This window comes from Nycticebus coucang, chromosome 24 (assembly GCF_027406575.1).
Source record: "Nycticebus coucang isolate mNycCou1 chromosome 24, mNycCou1.pri, whole genome shotgun sequence".
Lineage (NCBI taxonomy): Eukaryota > Metazoa > Chordata > Mammalia > Primates > Lorisidae > Nycticebus > Nycticebus coucang.
This window is the reverse complement of record NC_069803.1, coordinates 13696941-13719327: the sequence shown is the minus strand read 5'-3', so window position 1 is coordinate 13719327 and position 22387 is coordinate 13696941. Positions and strand designations below refer to the sequence as shown.

Here is a 22387-nt window from a genome sequence, read left to right as displayed (position 1 = left end):
ATTTCAGGCCTTTTCCATCCTCAAGGTTCTACTAGTCTCTGGGTGGTAAAAACATTCACAGGCCCAAATACACAGAGGAAGTGAGAATGGGCTTGAAATTCCAAAGGTCTTACCTAGCCCAGCTCTGAAGAATCCAGTTCAGAAAAAGAGAAAAGAAAAGTTGGTGTCCAAAAAATTTACTGAATAACCATACTGCATGAGATGGGTTGTTTATTATTTCCATAGAAAAAGTAGGATGGTCTACATCAGAGACAAATTCTTTCCTAGCCATTTTTTTTTTTTTTTTTTTGAGAACAAAAGAGGTTCAAGCCCTTCTGAACAGTACTGAAGGGTCTGGAGTTAAGGGGAGCTCTGTGTGCTCTCAAATGTCTCACAGTGAGAATCCCCACGAGCACCTGCAATACGGGTCAGCTCTGTCACTGCTCCTGAAACAAGTCAACCCTGAAGAAGGAACAGAAGGTCGGTTGTGCAGGGTGGCACCTGAAATCCAAAGGCAACGTGGTGGCAAATGTTAGTGTTGAATTACCTTCCTCCTGGTGATTGGACTTGTCTCTGGACTATTGAACTTGACTATGACTATGGAAGCCAACCCCACTTCCTTTTCCAAAAAATGGTGGTAAAACATATATAATGGAAAATTTACCCATAAAATTTTAACCATTTGTTCAGTGGCATGAAGTACATTCAGCAATATTGTGCAACTGTCACCACTATCCATTTCTAGAACTTTTTCACCATTCCAAACAGATGATAGAAATGGAAATCTCTATTTCTGCTTTAATCCAAAAGAAATAAGTGTGCAAATTGTCTTACTCTTTACTGTCAGACCCCAAGCTCTAGCTCCGTTTGGTAGTGGGTCTAATGAGGAACAACAGTGCTGGGGACAGGTGGTAGCCACCACAACTGCACAGTTGTCCCCGCTAAGGTCCCAGGTCTTCCCAGCACCTGCCTCCTCACATGGCCTGCTTGTTATGTGCTGACATGAGTGCTTGATTAATTTTAACGATGCTGTAAACTGGGTGATCAGAAAATGAAATGAACCAGTCAGCTTTAACTCTCAGGGGTTAATGACAAGGGGCACAAGATAAACAAAATAGACAAGGCTGAGAAATGATTCCTTCCTCTTGATCATCCCTCTGCACTGGGCTCTTCCAATGGTTTTGCTTGTTTGGGAGGCAGCAATAAATCTCTGTGATTCAAATGCACAGCACGGGATGGGCTGAGCCTCTTGCCCTTGGCCTTGGTTTCCTCTACCACTTGAGCTGTTCCTACCCCAAGCAGTGGGATTGGCTAACTTTGCTTCTGCCTCTGAGTAAAGAAGGCTTATGGGCAATAAGACTTTGTTTAATCATTCAGAGCTCCTTCCAGAGCAGGGATTTTCAACCTTTTTTGTCTCACAGCACCCTTGAACCTATAGTTAAACTTCCATGGCACACTTAAATTACATTGATTTTTTAAAAAGAATAAAAAAAAAGAATATACTTACTGTGCTTTGAACTTCTTTCAAAAATAATTTAATTAGTCATCTTTAAAATTTTTCACAGCACACGGTTGAAAATCACTGTTCTAGAGTTTAGGGTCAGCTCAGACACCAGTTCTACAGCACCACTGCCACTTGGAGATCTTATCAGCATTGCAAATGCAAGAGTACCTGTTCTTGTTTATGTATTTTTGTCTTTAGCTGCTCCTTTTTGTGATCCATGTAATAGTGTAGGCTTGTTTCATTCATCTCAAAGAGATAAATTGAGTGGCTGGAGCCCGTGCATTGTAGCCCATGTTCTTGATGGGGAGATTGAGGCACGATGTATTAAGAGACCGCTAAGTTCAGATGTTTGTGTGCCAGACCCCATGTTGAAATTTGATCCCTAGTATTGGAGGTGGGGACTAATGGGAGGTGTTTGGGTCATGGGGGTGGAGCCTTCATGAATAAATTAATGCCCTCCAGGGTGTGGGATGAGTCAGTTTTCACTCTGTTAGTTCCCGAGAGAGCTGGTTGTTTAAAGAAAAAAGCCCTGTGCCTCCTCCCCCGTCACTGTGCGATCTCTGCTCCCTTTGCCTTCCACCCTGAGAAGCAGCAGCGTTAGGCCCTCACCAGGTAGTCAGGTGCGTGCATGCTGGTGCCATGCCAATTATACAGCCTGCAGAACCCAGATGAATATACCTCTTTTCTTTATAAATTACCCAGCCTCGGGCATTCCTTATAGCAACACAAATGAACTAAGACAGTGACTATCTCTAAAATAATTAGTTAAACCCCCAAACTTTACCTATTAGCCAATTGATTTATGCTCCCTTTCTCAGTAGATACAGCATCATAAGATCAAGACTTGGGACTGACTACGATGAGAATCTGCAGAGTTAGTAATCAGGGCTCTCCAGACTGTGGAACCAAGAAACAAACACAACACTTGAATAACAAGAATTCCAGAATTAGAAACTACCTGAAGGGACTTTGTAGACCAGTGAGCCTCAAATACTTTGTGCTGATTAAAATACAGATTCCCAGGTTCTCCCTTGACCTGTTAATTCAGTATTTCTTAGAGGTGGGATCCAGAAATCTGTATTTTTTAACAGCTGCCCAGGTTATTCTGGTGATCTATCAGGTGTGGGAAGCAGAGATCACTTTGAGCAGACCTCCCTTAGAAGACACATCTGGGAGAACCATGATACAATCCCCTCTTTGTTCTGGACTTGCACTTCTGTAAAGGTAACCTGAGATGATATCAGCATTTCATCAACAGAACCATAGTCGGGGGTTCATGACTGAATATGGGGTCAGCACATCTTCCTAAGTCCTTTTCTCGTGAATTGCTGTCTTATTTATTCTTGCATCTGTGAAGGCACAACACAGTGAATGAAGAATGGGACCTGAAAAACTAGAAGCATAATTTGGCCTCATTTCCTCTGCCTTTTCTTATGTCCATCTTTTGTTGCTAAAACTGGTGGTGTTTCTATTTCATTACGAATACCCAACCAGAACACAGCAGGAAGTAGGCCTTGTTCTCTAGAGGGCAGAGTTCATATTTCAATTCAACTCAACAAATATTTAAAGAACAAATAATTCAGCAAATTATTTAGGTGAGAGTTGTATACTCTATAAATATAGTACTCAAGCATAGGGTAGAATTAATGTTTGCCTTGAAATAGATGCCAAGTGTTATGCATGTTTAATGAAGGCAAAGATGACATTGTGCTGGGCATGGGCTGAGGATAGAGAGGGACTTTATCGGAAGAGATTCCATTTGAGCTGGAGCTTCAAGGACCATCTGCATAGATGGGTTAACAGAAGCGTTTCAGACACAGAATCTTGTGAGCCAGGAATGAGTACAGAAAGTCTGTGTGTTAAGTGTGGAGGTGGCTACAGAACCAACAGCCTATTTAAAGGCTAGAGAAGCGGTTGGGGCTGGACACAGAAGGCCTTTGAGCTAAAGAATTTGGATTGCATGTTCCAGAAGTGAGAAAGTCATAAAGGCCTTAGAGCAGAGGAGAGGCTCAGTAGGGAGACAGGAGCCAAGGGGGATCAGACTTGAGAGTTCTCATCAAGAGATAGAAAGTAATACAACACTGACAATTCCAAAATGTGGAAACAATCTGTATTAGTTTCCTGTGGCTGCTATAACAAATTACCACAAATATGGTGACTTCAAGCAACATACATTTATTCTTGTATATTTCTGGAGGTCAGAAGTCCTAAACTGGGTTTACTGGGCCAGAATCAAGTAGCTTTAGAGCAGCGGTTCTCAACCTATGGGTTGTGACCCCTTTGGGGATTGAACAACCCTTTCAGAGGGGTTGCCTAAGACCATCCTGCATATCAGATATTTACATTATGATTTGTAACAGTAGCAAAATTACAGTTATGAAGTAGCAATGAAAAATAATTTTATGGTTGGTGGTGGTCACCACAACATGAAGAACTGTATTAAAGGGTCGTGGCATTAGGAAGGTTGAGAACCACTGCTCTAGAGGAAAACGTATTTCCTTGTCTTTTCCAGCTTCTAGAGCTGCTTTCCTCACATTTCCTGGCTCTAGGATCCTTCATTTTGCAATTAAAATGAAGAGGGGGAGTCGGAAATGAAGGCCAGGAATAGGATAGTGGGGATTAAAAGGAAGGGACTGACATGAGGCGCGCTACAGACAGCAAGTCTGGGAAGTTCACCAATGGCTGGGTTATCAGGAATGATGGAGGATTCCTTGTTCTCCCTTGTCCTCCATTGACAATGAAGGCATCCCACCTGGGGATAGGATTTGGCTTTCATGCTGTGTAAAATGAAACTTTTAAATCTCCTTTTAAAAAAACAGGAGCCTTTAGCAATTCTGAATTTGCACCTCAAAGGCTCCTGCAGTTCTGTATTCCCAGGGCCTAAGCCTTGTAGCCTTGTAGGCTGGCTCTAATGAGATGTGTCCTTGCCTTTTCTCTGGCCTTTTAGCAGCCTTGGCAGCAGGATGGGGATTCTGTGAACTAGTTCCCTCGGGAATGGGGACTGTCTATTGCATTTCTGCCTAAAGGCAGAGGGAAAGGAAAGGTTGGCACTCATTTCAATGGTACTAGATCAAGGGTCTTCCCCACTCCCAGATGGATAGCATCACTATCTGACCTCCTCCAGCCCCAGACCAGACTGGAAGCTTAAGTCCACTGCCTTTTCCGGTTCTCTATCTCCCTTGCCCTCTCACATAGGGGTCAGGACAGGACAAGAGGGGGGAAGCTGAGGGCAGGAGGCTTGTATGTCAGAGGCAAGCCCATTCCTGTTCTCAGTGGAAAATTTGGCAACAGCAGCATCAGACTGGAAAACTGGAAACCAAGTGGCCGGATCCTGCCATGGCCATTAACGCTGCACATGTAGCCTGTGATAGGCCCTTCCCTTGCTGGGCCTGAGGGGACTGGATTTTTCCACTGTCACTTCTAAATCCAGAGTTCTGGCCTCTAGATCTTGTGGAGATTAAAACTGAGCTTTCCTCAAAGTGTGCTTTGGTTTTCAGCAGGGTGCTAGGCTCCATAATGGCCCCCAATGCTCCCTGGAATCTTAGAATCTTGTCAATGTTATCATATTTGGAAAAAGTCCTTGATTATCCAGATAGGCCCTCAATGCCATCAAAAGAGTCCTTATAAGAGAGACAGAGGAAACTTTACACACACACACAACACACAGAGACAAATGTGGTGTGAAGGCAGAACAGGTAAAGACCCTAAGATGTCGGCCTTAGAGATTGGAGTGACGCAGCCACAAGCCAGGGAATGGCGGCCCTCAGCAAAAGCTGGAAGATGCAAAGGACAGATCCCCCTAGAGCCTCTGGAGAAAGTGTAGCCCTGCCGACGCTTCAGTTTCTACCCAGTGATACTGATTTCAGACTTCTGCTTGTTTGAAACTGCCAATTTTGTGGCTTTTTTTTTTTTTTTTTACAAAAGCCACAATACAAGAAGAAAGGCTACCTTGGGCCTTTGCACCCAGGAGAAGCAGCCACTATGTCCTCCACCTGTTCCTCGACATTCCCCACGTTGTCTCAGCCTAGCCCCCAGACCCTGATCATGAAAAGCTCCTGCTCCTAGCATCCTGAATAGAAAAAGTACCAAGAAAAGAGTTAGAAGGCCAATGTGGCTTTGAGCAAGTCACTCCATTTATCTGAGCAATGGTTTTCCACCCTGTTGAGAGGAGGGACTAACGTTTGTCTATCCACTTTGTCTCTCGGTGGTTAGAATTCAGTAAGCGCTCAATGTTTGCTGAAGGGAAACAATACGGGAATTATCTTTACATTCCCCTGCCTATTCCACAGGGTTCTTCACCATGGGGTCAAAATTACAAATGTAAAAATAAGTATTTTGAAAGTTGTAATGCAATAAATAAAAGATATTATTAACTGAGTCATACACGTATGTGTCTCTGAAAAGTGCGACTTGGAATGAGCAAGGTACAGCTGGGATCTGGCTGGCCAGAAGCCAAATGTCTTATACATTTCCCAGAGAAGAAATAATGTTGCCTGGAGGTCTAAGTAGAATTGGAACCCAGAGGCTATTTCTACAAAGGCAAGGAGAATGGTTTTAAACGAGCTGAGCAGCTGTGCAGTATGCATTCGGGTCAGTCAAATCGCTCTGTTCCCTATAAAAGGCAAGGGACAGGAAGATGGGAATCTAAGGAGCTGGGTTTAGACAAGGAGGCTGAGTTTGGGAGATGGGAGGTACATGTGATATCATAAAAAATATAGCTAGTCTTTGTCCCTGGTCCCTGATGTGTAGCTTCAAAAAACCTTGGACTGTCCTGATAGAAATGTCTTTTGTTATTCTAAAGGTGATTTCTCCAAGGACAGTTAAGTTTATGCTAATAAGGTGACTGATGATGGGTCTCCTAAAGAGTTTCAAGAGACTGGCTATGCTAGCAAGACCAAGCATGTGACTGGAGGGTTGGAATTTTCAGCTTTTACACCCGTCTCTGTGGAGGGGATGGCAACTAGAGATTAAGTTTGATTATGTGGCCAATGATTTAATCGATCATGTCTACAGAATGAAACCAACACAAAAACTCTGGATATTAAAGCTCCAGAGAGCTTCCTGGTTGGCAAAAAACATTTGAATATGCCAGGAGGGTGGTGGATTTCCACAAATACCAAACTGAAGACCTTGCAGACCTTGCCCATGTATCTATCTCTTCCTCTGGACATTCATTTGTATTCTTTATAATAACATAGCTATCAGCAGGATAGCACCTACCTGAGTTCTATGAGTCATTCTTACAAGTTATCAAATTTGAAGGGATTGTGTGATGGGAAGCTCCAAATTTGTAGCCAAATTAGACAGAAATGTGGATCTCCTGGGAGCCCCATTTGTGACTGGTATCGGATATAAGGACAGTCTTGCCAAGGTCCTTGCCCAGTAAGGTGGGATCTGACACTAATTCCAGGTAGTGTTAGAATTGCACTGAATTCTCCCAGTTGGTGTCAGAGAATTGGTGTTGGAACTTAGTGCAACATCCAATTCCTGGGACATCTTCATTTGAAAGTCAAGGGCAGACAACATAGTCATTGCCTCTGACTGACCAGAAAAGATGGAATATGGCAGTGTGGACCAAAGGTAGAGATGTAGGCCATGGGGGTTCTAGCATGGCTTCTACCACTAGCTGCAGAGCAATTAATACCTCACCCTCCCTGGGGCTTTCACCCACAAAATGAGACAACTTAGTTATACAACAAAATCATCAGAGATACTTCCAGAAGGCAGACTCTCCCAGCCCCAATCTTCAGAATCAGAATCTTGAGACTAAGTCTTAGGAATCAGTATTTTTTAAAAGCTTCCCCAAGTGATCTTAATGCAATTAACACAATCCTAATGACTCAGGATTTCCCCGCCACCTCTGGTAATAACAACAAATTGGACCTCACTGTCAACTTAGTAAATAACACTCTCCACTGGAGGGACCTGGTATTTTTTTTTTTAACAAGTATTCCAGGTGATTTGTAGTAAACAGATGTTTGTGGAGTAAAACCTAGAGCAGTAGTTCTAAAAGTACAAACCCAGGACCAGCATCACCTGGGAATTCGTTAGACAAGCAGACTTGGGTTCCATCCCAGATCCACTCAATCAGCTCTAGGGATGGGGTCCAGGCACCTGGGCTTTAACACATTCTGCAGGTGATTCTGATGCATGATCAGCTTGGAAATTATTGACCCAGAGAGCCACTACATGGTGCAATCAGTGCTGACAATTTCAGTCTAAATCTTTCACTGGCAATTTATTGTCTATGTCCTGTGGGTTCACTAAAAAAAAATTTCCTGGCAACCACAAAGCTCCATCTTTCTGGAGGCTCTGATGTGATCTCATTTTGACCCTAAGATCAATCCTGAGACCTTATTCTCCATCAAGATTGATTGGGAGATTTGTATACTCTTTCCTCAAGCTGGAATTCAGTACAGAACCCTTTTCCACTGTTAATTACAAAAGACCCAGCTTTTCAGAAGAAAAATATCTACTCTCTTCATGGGACTAACTTATTGCAGAAGGTTCTTGGGCTCGATTTCTACTGCAGACTGTAGATAAAACTATTGTACTGTAGGTAAAAATATGTGCAGGTATGTCTGGTTTGGGGCATACAAGGCTCTTTTAAAACTCCTATTATTATTATTATTTTTGTAGAGACAGAGTCTCACTTTGTCAACCTTGGTAGAGTGCTGTGGCATCACAGCTCATAGTAACCTCCAACTCCTGGGCTTAGGTGATTCTCTTGCCTCAGCCTCCCAAGTAGCTGAGACTACAGGCACCCGCCACAAGGCCCGCTGTTTTTTTGTTGCAGTTTGGCTGGGGCTGGGTTTGAACCCACCACCCTCAGTATATGGGGCTGGCGCCCTACCCACTGAGCCACAGGCACCGCCAAGACTACTATTATTGAAAGAAAAATGAAAGATCATCTAGTTGCCAATTAAGAAACGGAGGGGCGCACAGCTAGTTAATAACTTCCCTAAAGTAACGGAGGTGGTAACACAGTTTGTAAGAAAGCTGCACTCAGACCAGTGGACTCAATTCACTGAATCACATGACTTCAGGTTTTCTCAGAAAAGCTTTGGAAGTAATAGGTCTTCTCAACCTGCAACTTTAGAGGGAGTTAGGGCCCCTCATGCACATTCAGAGAATTCAGAGCCCAAGGAATAGTGCGGATTTGGGTTTCTATTGGCACAGGGGAGGCATATAAGGTGAACAGAGGATAAAATGTGGTTTTCCAGGTAGACTTAATGCTATACTAATAGCAGCTTTTGTTATAGAGGCTCCCCCATGTGCCAGATGCTTTCCCCCCCCCTCAAAATAACCCTGTAAAATGGGCATAATTATCCCATTTTTACCAATGAGGAAAGGATGCAAAGAGAGGCCATTTACATTGACCAAGTCCCAACAGTGAACAAAGAGTAGAGACAGGATTAAAACCCTCAACTCTGAATCCTGTGCTCTCCCCGTGGAATCATCCTGCTTCCTGATGAGCTGCCTTTGAATTAGTAGTGCAATTATTTTCAGTCTCTGAATCACTAACTCTTAACCTTGACTGCAGGTGAGAATTGAGCAGATCTTTGAAAAACACTAATAGCTGCTGTCTTCCTCCCCATCCCCATTATAGCAGAACCTCTGGGATTGGAACCAGGATATTGGCATTTTTTTTAAAGCTCCCCAGTTAACACTAATGTGCAGACATGGAGGCGAGCCACTTTTCTAAATGTTCAGTTTGCCTCCAAATAACTTAGCTAACCAAGAATAGATACTATTCTCTAAGCTAGTGGTGGTAATTTAATTAAATCCAAACTTGTGATTGAAATGTACTTAGAAGTTAGATAAGACGGGATATGGGGAGAAGGAAGAGTCAGGGTTTTGTTAAACAGTTTATTGGTATACATGCCTGTGAGACTTGATCAATATTAGAAATAATAGTTCATCCAAGGAACCAACCACCCCTTGGTCGCCTTGGAGCACAGCTTAATTTTGGGTTTGAAAACATATACATGTTTAAAAGTAATTAAGGCGAATTGAAAGCTAATTGTTCTGAACTTTATTTTGCTAAGAGAAGAATTCCGTTTCAACTTCACACGTTTTCTATTTAAAGCATTTTGTATCACGTTCCTACATTAAACACAGAAGATGGCAATCTCATGGTAACTTCTTGGGTCTTACCCAAAAGCCTTTTTAAGTAATAGCATATTCATTGAGGTCAAAAATAGATCCTTAGCAGAGGTCTTCCTTTAAAGAAATCTATTCTTCCCCCTCTTTAATTAAAGCCTTTTGGCATGAGACATACTCCCAGAAATTCTAGTCCTTGAGGCCTGATTCTCAAGATGTGAATTTCCACACAGCCTGGAAGACACCAAGCCTTAGAAGCACGAAGATTCAGGGAATGATGAACACCACAGAGCCTCCACCTCCATATATCAAAAACTGTCTTACATCCTTCTTCACACTGACAACATGTTGACACCAGAAGATCACCATCTGCTATTAAACTTTTTCATACTAAACCAAAAAAGAGGTTTACAGATATTTGTATTTTTTCTGCTTGAATTTTTTGTGACTTTTCTGCTTTGACAGCTGTTTTTAGTCCTGGAATTTCAGTAACAGAATTTTTAATTTTTTAAAAGTGAAGACCACCTATACATTTTTTTTTCAATAAGGATCTGTACACAACTCTCTAGAGGCCCCCTCTACCTTTACAGGAGTAAGTTCAAAGGTCTACAATGTGGAGAGAGGCATACTAAAAATATCTTGGAGAAAGACTTGAATTCTCAGTCTAGAGGAAACTTACCTTGGGATAGCCCATTAATAGTCAACAATTGTCTTCCACAGAGTATGCAAAAATTACTCTATGGAATATAGTAACCAGCTATTTTGCACATTTGCGGAGAAAAGAGCAAAGCTAAATTGCCATGGGAGAGATTTAGATCTTACAGATTTAGATCTATAAGAGACATACTTTCTCTTTTAAAACAGGTAAAACAGCAAAGAACTCTCTTCTTTGAAGCTTTATAGAGAAAAGCAAAATACCCTCTTGTACTGATTGGCATTAGTTATTCTTTTTTTTTTGAGACACAGTCTCACTATGTCACCCTTGGTAGAATGCCATGGCATCACAGCTCACAGCAACCTCAAACTCTTGGGCTTAAGCGATTCTTTTGCCTCAGCCTCCCAAGTACCGGGGACTACAGCCTGCCATAATGCCCAGCTATGGCATTAGTTATTCTTAAGAGTAAAAGAATTAGTACAGACCTTTTCACCTTACAGTGACAGAAACACAGCTATGTGGAAACCATTGGCTCACACAAATGAATGTCCAAGGGGTGAACTATAGGGATCGCTGATTTCAGGGGTCCAAATCATGGAATCAAAGGCATGTCATCTCATTCCATTTCTTGCTCTACTTGGCTCTATTATCTGAAAGAGTTTCTCCTTGTGACGACAAGATGGCTTCTAGTGTACTCAAGATGGTTTCCAACATACTCAGCTCTTAAAGCTCCTGTCTCAATATCTTCATCAATAAAGGATTCTGATTAGCCTTGAGTCTACTCCTAGAACAGTCACAGTTCCAGAGTAATCCTATCAGTGACACTGGGTTGGATCCCTGTCCCCATAGCAGAGGCAGTGAGAATCCTCTTTTGAGCAGAACCCACAAATACGGAGAATGGGGTAAAGTTCCAAAGGAAAAAGCTGGGGCAGGCAGAAAAGTAGCAGTCTATTCTAGAGGATGCATTTGGGTGGAATTCCTCTTGTTCTTTTGCTTTCACATACTATCAACTGGGAGCAAAAGTTTGAACAGAATATACTGGTCCCATACCCCAAAGCTGACAACTAAATATATACATATATTTTTCACTGAACTTCAAGTTGTTAAGTTGGTATCATTTTCATTGGTTTTGTTTTCTGGTTTTGGAGGGTTTTTTTTTTTTTGTTACCAAGATGGCAAAATCACGAACTCCTGATGAACTAGTTTAAAAAGTAAAGCATGTCTTTGGACCACTGTTAACGAATCTAAGCTTGATTGGTTTGGGTCTGTTGGTCATGATGTTCCTCAGTGAATTTCCTACCAGTCTTCTCTATTCTTAATATCTCTCTCCATCTGTTACCCTGTTGCAGGATCCAGATGACTGCTTGCCAATGAGACCCTGACCCTCTTTTTCAGAGTCTAGACCTCAAACCTTCCCTAACTCCCAACTTCTGAAGCTCCGGGATAATTGACTATGATCTTATTCCCAAAGAAGACAATGACAATTAACAGTACTTTTGCCAAACTCTAGATGTTTTGTCTAAATAAAACCATGGATATGTGAATGATAAAACACAAATATAGTCTAGCAAGGAGGAGAGGAGGGAGACTATAGCGGGAGGAGACAGGATGATTGGCAGAAACTCAACTAATGTGCACAATATGAGGGTGTTCAGCATGTCCTCTGGGTGAAGGGCTCAACTACAACTTGAATTTAACCTTATAATTGAAAACAATGTAACCTAAAAATTTATACCTTTGTATTAATTTGAAATTTTTCTTAAAGAAGAAAAAAATGTGTATTATTGAGGGTGCTGGAAGGACACAATTCATCTCATGTGGTTCAAATGAAGATTTTATGAAGAAACATTTATAGGTGGATGAACAGAATTACAGAAGCCAGGGTGGCACCTGTGGCTCAGTGGGTAGGGCACTGGCCCCATATACCAAGGGTGACGGGTTCAAACCCGGCCTCGGCCAAACTGCAACAAAAAAATAGCCGGGTGTTGTGGCGGGCACCTGTAGTCCTAGCTACTGAGGAGGCTGAGGCAAGAGAATCGCCTAAGCCCAGGAATTGGAGGTTGCTGTGAGCTGTGACACCGTAGCACTCTACCAAGGGCGATAAAGTTCAGACTCCATCTCTACAAAAAAAAAAAAATTACAGAAGCCAGAGATTAAAGATATTTAGAGAGTACTGTTAGAGCAGTGGGGTGGCTTGAGGTAGTTACTGAAATAAGAGAGCAAGAACAAGAAAGTATTAGCAGGAAGGAAAAGTTTATGTTAATGACCTGCACAACAGGCCAGGCCTGTCCTAGTGACTGCAGGCACCATGGAAGGCACAGCCTCTGGGTTTTATATACAACTTTGAGGAACATCAGCTGCTTCTTGGAAGTCTCCTAGGTTCAATTAACTCTGTTCTCAAAACATCCCACCTGCAAGGTTTTGAAAACAACCCACCAGCAAGGTCATAATAACAACCCACTTATGGAGTCTTAATCAGCATTATTCCCATAAAAGCCCAGGTCAGCCTGACCCAAACCAATTCAAAATAGCTTAATCTCATCCCTCATCCATCTAACTAATATCTAGCTAGGTAACTAACACTACTAATATTGCAAGCCAACCTCACCCCTGAGGCCAGAGAGATAAGAAAGAAAGAGAGTTACCAGCACTGGGAGAAAGTGGGAAAGTAAAGGAGAGGCCACAGGGCAGGTGCTGAAGTGGAAGGAGTTCTACACATTTCCTCTCTCTCCGTTCTGTTGCCCTTCCACTTTGATCTCCCTGCATCAAATCCACCTGACAGTGGTCCATCTAGGGGCCCTAGGAGTGCAGTCCATAGGGGTCAGTGTCCCAGGGCACAGAGAAAGTAGAGAAGGGCAAAGGGAGGGTAACCAGCACTTGGGCCACCTGCAGACTCATTCAATTGCAACATCTAAACTTAGTCTTACTCACTTCTAGAATCTTACCCTTAGCATCAGCAAAGGGAAGCCTAAATCTGCATCTCTCTCCTGACAAATGTGAGTATGTGTGAATATGTGTGAATGTGTGACCATGATCTCAAATTCTGAAATCAGACTGTGTTTGAATCTTTGCCCTGCAACCCACTAGTTATATGATTTGGAATAAGTTATTTAATTTCACCAAGTTTTAGTTTCCTTCTTCATAAAATGAGGATAATAATAATGCTCACCTTAAAAAGGTTTTATGCCAAATTAAGTGAGATAGTCCCTGTGTAGTGCCCAACACAGTGTGTGGCACAGAGTGAAGGCACAGAGAAGGCCCCAAGAGAGGCTGATTCTTGCTGAACCACCCTACAACAAAAAGCAACAATTTTCAGGACCAGTTGACTCTAAATCCAAAATTAAAAGCCAGCCAGAAAAGCATCTTTCAAACATGTGAAGACTCAGGGCTGCTTAGAATGCACAGAGCCCACAGCTCATGTGAAACATCTGTGTGGAAGGCAATGGGGTAACATTGGGGTGTCAAGATTCAGAGGATTGCTTCACACTTACATGACCCGGGAGCACATATTGCTGATTTCATCAAGCAGAGACAGAATGCTCCACAAATAAGAGAAAATTACCAGCAATGTCAAAATGACACTTTTCCATAGCCCCTCATTAGCGAAATACGAATCAAAGCTAAAAGAAGATAGCACCTTGGAATGACTACTATCAAGAAACAGAAGATTACAAGTGTGGAACCCTTGTGCACTGTTGACAGGAATGAAAAATAGGATGGCAGTTCTTAACATCAAAAACAGAACTACCGGATTGGATTAAAGATGGCGGCCGAGTAACAGCTTCCCTGCAACTGGGCATGGTGAGTCTGGGGAGATAAGACTCCAGACATCTCTGGCTGGTGGGATCTGCCTATAATCATCCCCTTGAGGATGCAGGGAGTCAGCAAGGGACTTCTGGACCCCAAGAGGAGGACAAAAACAGTGGGAAACTGGCAAGTGGTTGCGTGTGTTGGATCGACCTAATCACGGTGGCAACTGTAAGTGCAAGCAGCAGTGAGACTGCAAACCGGAAAGGCCTTACCTGTGAACTGTTTCGGTGTTTTTGGAGTTGGCACTCAGTTGAACTGCCTTGGGGAGAGCTTGAGCAGGAGTGTGGAGAACTTTGGGCATTATCTGGGGCTGCAGACAGAGCCATTGAGCTGGGCTACAGGGAGCCATTGTGGAAAGAACTACCCCGGCAAGCTCCGCCCTCAGGGTCCCGGAGCAAGGATCTGGTGAGACCTAGTAACCTAGCAACTAAGCAGCCTAAAGGCGGGGACTGAGCTGCCTTACAGCTCTAACCCTTAGGGGCAGAGTGAGAAGGTTTTGACACACTGGAGGCTCAGGCTGTTGCCCTGGATAGAGTGCCGTGACGTCACAACTCATAGCAACCTCAAATTCCTAGGCTTGGTGTTGCCCGGACCTCCATAAGATCTGTGCTGCGACCCCGCAACAACCTCCCCATGCCCTGACCAGGAACTGCGGGAGCCAGGCAACCCTGCATCCTTCCTCCTGTGTCCTCCCAGCCTCCACACTGGCCCACTCGTCTGGCCAGGAATACTGGTAGTTGCGTGCCCTCTGGAGCCCTCCCTGCCTATACACAGAGCCCTACTCCTGGCCAGAGACTGCTGGAGCCTTGGTCTCTCTGTGCCAAAGTCACTGGGTGCCAGGCACTCCAAGAACTGTGTGCACCACCTCCTGCCCTATTGCTGGATCCGGGTGTGTCACAAACCGAAGCTGCTTCCACAACCAGAACTCCCTAGCTAGAGCTGCCCCAGAGGAACTACACAGGGTCACTCCCTACAAAGATCAAGCAACAATAGAGTGATCCTGCTGGGATCTAATCTTGGAGAGACACCTCCCCAACTCTGAGGATGGCCAGAAACAATGGTGAAAAACAATAATAAGTCAAAATCAACAGAAAAACTCTGGCAATATGAATAATCAGAGTAGATCAACTCCCCCAAGGATCAATGGGGCAGACACAGCACAAGATCCCATGCACAAACAAATAGATGAGATGTCAGTAATCTAATTCAGAATCTGGATAGCACATAAGATTGAATTAGAACTCCAAGCAGTAACCCAAAAGATATCTCAAGAATTCAACAAATTCAAAGACCAAATGACCAAAGATTTTGACAAATTGAGACAAGAAGTTGCATCCCTCAAAGATCTGAGAAACATAGTAGAATCCCTCTGTAACAGAATGGAGCAAGCAGAAGAAAGGATTTCTGACATTGAAGACAAAGTTTTCAAAAGCTCCCAAACTCTCAAAGAGGATGAGAAATGGAGGGCAAAAACAGATCGCTCTCTCAGAGAGCTCTGGGATAATTCGAAGAAAACCAATATTCGTCTTGGATCCCCAAAAGCGACGAAGTGGCGTCACAAGGCACAGAGTCTCTTCTCCATGAGATTATGAAGGAGAACTTTCCAGACATGCCAAGAGATTCTGAAATTCAGATAGCAGACAGTTTCAGAACTCCAGCATGACTCAACCCGAATAAGACATCCCCCAGACACATCATATTCAATTTCACTAAAGTTAATATGAAGGAGAAAATTCTGAAAGCAGCCAGACGAAAGAAAACCTTTACCTAAAAGGGGAAGAATATGAGAATAACTGAGATCTCTCTGCTGAAACGTTTCAAGCTAGAAGAGGATGGTCATCAATTTTTAATCTCCTAAAATAAAATAACTTTCAACCCAGGATCGTATACCCAGCTAAACTGAGTTTCATTTATGATGGAGAAATTAAAAACTTCAATGACATACACATGTTGAAGAAATTTGCCATAATTAAACTAGCTCTCCAGGATATTCTCAGACCTATCCTCCATAAACACCAGCATAATCCTCCACCACAAAAGTAAACTCACCCAGAAAATTGTGATCAAATTCCAACTTCCACAGTCGTAAAAGGATTAAAAATGTCCACTGGACTCTCAAAAGGCTTATCAATATTCTCAATTAATGTGAATGGTTTAAACTGTCCTCTAAAGAGGCACAGGTTGGCTGACTGGATACAAAAACTCAAGCCAGATATCTGCTGCATACAAGAATCGCATCTTACATTAAAAGACAAATATAGACTCAAGGTGAAGGTATGCTCATCTATAATCCAGGCAAATGGAAAGCAGAAAAAAGCAGGCATTGCAATCCTGTTTGCAGACACAATAGGCTTTAAACCAAAGAAACTAATTAAGGATAAGGATGGACACTTCACATTTGTTAAAGGTAATACTCAATATGATGAGATCTCTATTATTAATATTTATGCACGCAACCACAACACACCTCAATTTATAAGAGAAACTCTAACAGACATGAGCAACTCAATTTCCTCCACTTCCATAGTAGTTGGAGATTTTAACACCCCTTTAGCAGTGCTGGATAGATCCTCCAAAAAGAAGCTAAGCAAAGAAATCTTAGATTTAAACTCAACCATTAAACATCTGGACTTAACAGACATCTACAGAACATTTCATCCCCCAAAAACTGAATACACATTCTTCTCATCAACCCATGGAACATACTCCAAAATTGACCACATCCTAGGCCACAAATCTAACCTCAGCAAATTTAAAAAAATAGACATTATTCCTTGCATCTTCTCAGACCATCATCGAATAAAAGTTGAACTCAATAACAACAGGAACCTGCATACCCATACAAAAACACGGAAGCTAAACAACCTTATGCTGAAGGATATGTGGGTTATACACGAGATTAAGAAGGAAATCACCAAATTTTTGGAACAAAACAACAATCAAGACAGGAATTACCAGAACCTCTGGGATACTGCAAAGGCAGTCCTAAGAGCGAAATTTATAGCACTGCAAGCCTTCCTCAAGAAAACAGAAAGAGAGGAAGTTAATAACTTAATGGGACATCTCAAGCAACTGGAGAAGGAAGAACACTCCAACCCCAAACCGAGCAGAAGAAAAGATATAACCAAAATAAGAGCAGAACTAAATGAAATTGAAAACAAAAGAATTATACAACAGATCAATAAATCCAAAAGTTGGGTTTTTTTAAAAGATCAATAAAATAGATAAACCTTTGCCCAACCTAACCAGGAAAAAAAGAGTAAATTCTCTAATTTTATCAATCAGAAATGGTAAAGATGAAATAACAACAGACCCCTCAGAAATTCAAAAAATCCTTAACGAATGCTACAAGAAACTCTACTCTCAGAAATATGAAAATCTGAAAGAAATTGACCAATACCCGGAAGTACACCACCTACCAAGACTTAGCCAGAATGAAGTGGAAATGTTGAACAGGCCTATATCAAGTTCTGAAATAGCATCAACTATACAAAATCTCCCTAAAAAGAAAAGCCCAGGACCAGATGGCTTTACGTCAGAACTCTACCAAACCTTTAAAGAACTAGTACCTATACTACTAAACCTTTTCCAAAATATAGAAAAAGAAGGAACATTACCCAACACATTCTATGAAGCAAACATCACCTTGATCCCCAAACCAGGGAAAGACCCAACAAGAAAAGAAAATTATAGACCAATATCACTAATGAATATTGATGCTAAAATACTCAATAAGATCCTAACAAACAGAATCCAACAAGACATCAAAAAAATTATACACCACGACCAAGTGGGATTTATCCCAGGGTCTCAAGGCTGGTTCATTATACGTAAATCTATAAATGTAATTCAACATATAAACAAACTAAAAAATAAGGACCATATGATTCTTTCAACTGATGCAGAAAAACCTTTTGATAATATCCAGCATCCCTTCATGATCAGAACACTTAAGAAAATTGGTATAGAAGGGACATTTCTTAAATTAATGGAGGCCATCTACAGTAAACCCACAGCCAATATCGTATTGAATGGAGTTAAATTGAAATCTTTTCCACTTAGATCAGGAACCAGGCAAGGTTACCCATTGTCTCCACTGCTCTTTAACATTGTAATGGAAGTTTTAACCATTGCAATCAGGGAAGAAAAGGTGATCAAGGGTATCCACATAGGGTCAGAAGAGATCAAACGTTCACTCTTTGCAGATGGTATGATCGTATATCTGGAAAACACTAGGGATTCTACTACAAAACTTTTAGAAGCGGCGGCACCTGTGGCTCAGTGAGTAGGGTGCCGACCCCATATACCAAGGGTAGTGGGTTCAAACCCGGCCCCAGCCAAACTGCAACAAAAAACTAGCCAGGTGTTGTGGCGGGTGCCTGTGGTCCCAGCTACTGGGGAGGCTGAGGCAGGAGAATTGCCTAGGCCCGGGAGCTGGAGGTTGCTGTGAGCTGTGATGGCACAGCACTCTACCAAGGGCAATAAAGTGAGACTCTGTCTCTACAAAAAAAAAAAAAAAAACTTTTACAAGTGATCAAGTAATACAGCAATGTCTCAGGCTACAAAACCAACACACATAAATCTGTAGCCTTTATATATACCAACAATAACCCAAGCTGAAAAAACAGTCTATTCCTTTCACAGTAGTGCCAAAGAAGATGAAATATTTGGGAGTATACCTAACAAAGGATGTGAAAGATCTCTACAAAGAGAACTATGAAACTTTAAGAAAAGAAATAGCTGAACATGTTAACAAATGGAAAAAACATACCATGCTCATGGCTGGAAAGACTCAACATTGTTAAAATGTCCATACTACCCAAAGCAATATAGAATTTTAATGCAATTCCTATTAAAGCTCTATTGTCATTCTTTAAAGATCTTGAAAAAATAATACTTCGTTTTATAAGGAATCAGAAAAAAAACCTCAAATAGCCAGAACATTATTCAGCAATAAAAACACAGCAGGAGGAATCATGCTCCAGACCTGAGACTGTACTATAAATCGATAGTGATCAAAACGGCATGGTACTGGCACAAAAGCAGAGAAGTAGATGTCTGGAACAGAACAGAGAACCAAGAGATGAATCCAGCTACTCACCGTTATTTGATCTTTGACAAGCCAATTAAAAACATTCAGTGGGGAAAAGATTCCCTATTTAACAAATGGTGCTGGGTGAACTGGCTGGCGATCTGTAGAAGATTGAAACTGGACCCACATCTTTCACCATTAACTAAGATAGACTGTCACTGGATAAAAGACTTAAACTTAAGACATGGAACTACAAAAATACTTGAAGAAAGTGCAGGGAAAACCCTTGAAGGAATCTGCCTGGGTGAATATTTTATGAGGAGGACTCCCCAGGCAATTGAAGCAGTATCAAAAATACACTACTGGGACCTGATCAAACTAAAAAGCTTCTGCACAGCCAAGAACATAGTAAGTAAAGCAAGGAGACAGCCCTCAGAATGGGAGAAAATATTTGCAGGTTATAGCTCCGATAAAGGTCTAATAACCAGAATTCACAGAGAACTCAAATGTATTAGCAAGAAAAGAACACGTGATCCCATCTCAGGGTGGGAAAGGGACTTGAAGAGAAACTTCTCTAAAGAAGGCAGATGCACAATCTACAAACACATGAAAAAAAGCTCACCATCCTTAATCATCAGAGAAATGCAAATCAAAACTACTCTGAGATATCACCTAACCCCAGTAAGAGTAGACCACATAACAAAATCCCAAAACCAGAGATGTTGGCATGGATGTGGACAAAAGGGCACACTTCTACACTGCTGGTGGGAATGCACACTAATACATTCCTTCTGGAACGATGTTTGGAGAATCTTAGAGACCTAAAAGCAGACCTGCCATTTGATCCTATAACTCCTTTACTAGGTTTATACCCAGAAGACCAAAAATCACAATATAACAAAGACATCTGTACCAGAATGTTTATTGCAGCCCAATTCATAATCGCTAAGTCATGGAAGAAGCCCAAGTGTCCATCGACCCACGAATGGACTAGCAAACTGTGGTACATGTATACCATGGAATATTATGCAGCCTTAAAGAAAGATGAAGATTTTACCTCTTTCATGTTTACATGGGTGGAGCTAGAACATATTCTTCTTAGCAAAGTATTTCAGGAATGGAAGAAAAAGTATCCAAATTACTCAGCTCTACTATGAAGCTAAATTATAGCTTTCACATGAAGGCTATAACCCAACTATAGCACAAGACTATGGGGAAAGGGCCAAGGAAGGGGGAGGGAGGGGGGAGGTTTTGGTGGAGGGAGGGTAATGGGTGGAGGCCACACCTAGGGTGCATCTTAGAATGGGTACAGGCGAAACTTACTAAATGCAGAATACAAATGCCTACATAAAGTAACTAAGAAAATGCCACGAAGTCTACGTTGAACAGTTTGATGAGAACATTTCAGATTGTATATGAAACCCTCACATTGTACCCCTTGATTGCACTAATGTACACAGCTATGACTTAACAATAAAAATAAATAAATAAATAAATAAATAAATAAATAAATAAATAAATAAAAAAATAAAAACTGAATTACCAAATGATGCAATAATTCCCCTTCTGAGTATGTACTCCCAAGGAATTAAAACCAGGGTCTCAGAGGGATATCTGTGCACCCATGCTCATGACAGCATTATTCACAATTGCTAAATAGTGCAAGCACCCCAAATGTCTATTAACAGAGGAATGAATAAGCAAAACGTGCTATATCCATACAATGGACATTATTCATCCTTAAAAATGAAGGAGTTCCAGCATATTCTGCAACATGACTGAACCTTGAGGACATTATGCTAAGTGAAATAAATCAGTCACAAAAGAACAAAATGCTGTGTGATTCCACATATCTCAGATAGAGAGGTAAAAATCACAGAAAGTAGAATGGTGGTTGTGAGGGTCTGGGGGAATGGGCACAGAGTTTTAGTCTTACAAGATAGAAAGGTTTATGAGATGATTGGTGGTCACAGTTGTACATTATGAATGTATTGGTATTTAATATTGCTAAACTATACACTTTAAAATGGTTAAGATGGCAAACTTTATTATGTATATTTTTACCACAATAAAGTTATAATTTTTTTAATGTACTTTCTGACTTCAAAAAACAAAATAGAGTAATAGTCTGCTCAAGCTATCATAATAGACTATCTCAGGCCAGGTGGCTTAAACAATAGGAATGTATTTTTTCATGAACTGCAGGTCCCAGGCCAAGGTCAGGCTGGGTTGGATTCTGGTGAGGGCTCTCTTTCTGATTTGCAGGAGGCCACCTTCTGACTGTGTGCTCACATGGCCTTTCCTTGGTTGTGCACATGCAGAGAGAAAGAGAGAACTTTCTCTCCCTTCCTCTTCTTATAAAGCCATCAATCCTATCAGATTAGGACCCCGCCTTTATGACCTCACTTAGCCTTAATTACTTCCTAAAAGGCCTGTCTCCAAAGAAAGCCATACTGGGGTTAGGGCTTAAACATGTGAATTTATGGGGAGGGGACAAAAAGCACAACCCCCCCCAAAAAAACAAACTACTGCAGTCCCAAAAGTTGGCTTAATTACCAAAGTTTTCCAGACTGCCTCAAAATACCCCTGGCCATCAAAATAGCCTCATCAAAAGTCACTAACTTCACTAGAAGAGGTAATAGCACCACTTGTAAGCAAATACCCAACAGAAATGTGTCCACATACTCACCAAAAGGCATGTGAAAGAATATTCTCAGCCCCAAACAGAAAAACAATCCAAAAGTCCACTAAGGGCAGAATGAACAAACAGATGCTAAGATACAAAAGGAGTAATATATAGAGGGGGAAATGAACAGCAGCAGGGAGAAATCTCACAAGGCAATGGAAGAGGTGACACACAGTGAAGTGTGTACTATATTGTTATATTAATGTCAAGTTCAATATTAGGCAAAATTCTGGTCTGGAAGTTGACAGAATGGTTACCCTTGGGAGAGGGAAGTGATGCCTAGAAGGAGACATGGGAGGAGGCTATGAAATTCTAGTAACATCTTTGTTAAGTGGTCCCCAACCTTTTGGGCACCAGGGACTGGTTTCATGTAAGAAAAATTGGCAGTGAACAGTTGTTGGGGGATGGAGAGTTGGAGGGGTGGGAGGTGGTAATGCTGGTGGTGGAGAGTGGCTGTGAATACCGATGAAGCTTGCCTTGTTGGCCTACCGCTCACTACAAGGCCTAGTGCCTAACAGACCACGGACCAGAACCTTTTTGGCACTAGGAACTGGTTTCATGGAAGATAATTTTTATACAGACTGGAGGTGGGGGACAGGGATGGGTGATAGAACAGGA

General features: G+C 41.8%; 1 long non-coding RNA gene across 1 annotated transcript in view; it reads right to left on the bottom strand.

Annotated features, from left to right (window-relative positions):
• The window catches only part of LOC128576545 (uncharacterized), a 55235-nt gene that overhangs the window by 658 nt on the left and 32190 nt on the right, over nt 1–22387 (bottom strand). The window lies entirely within an intron of this gene.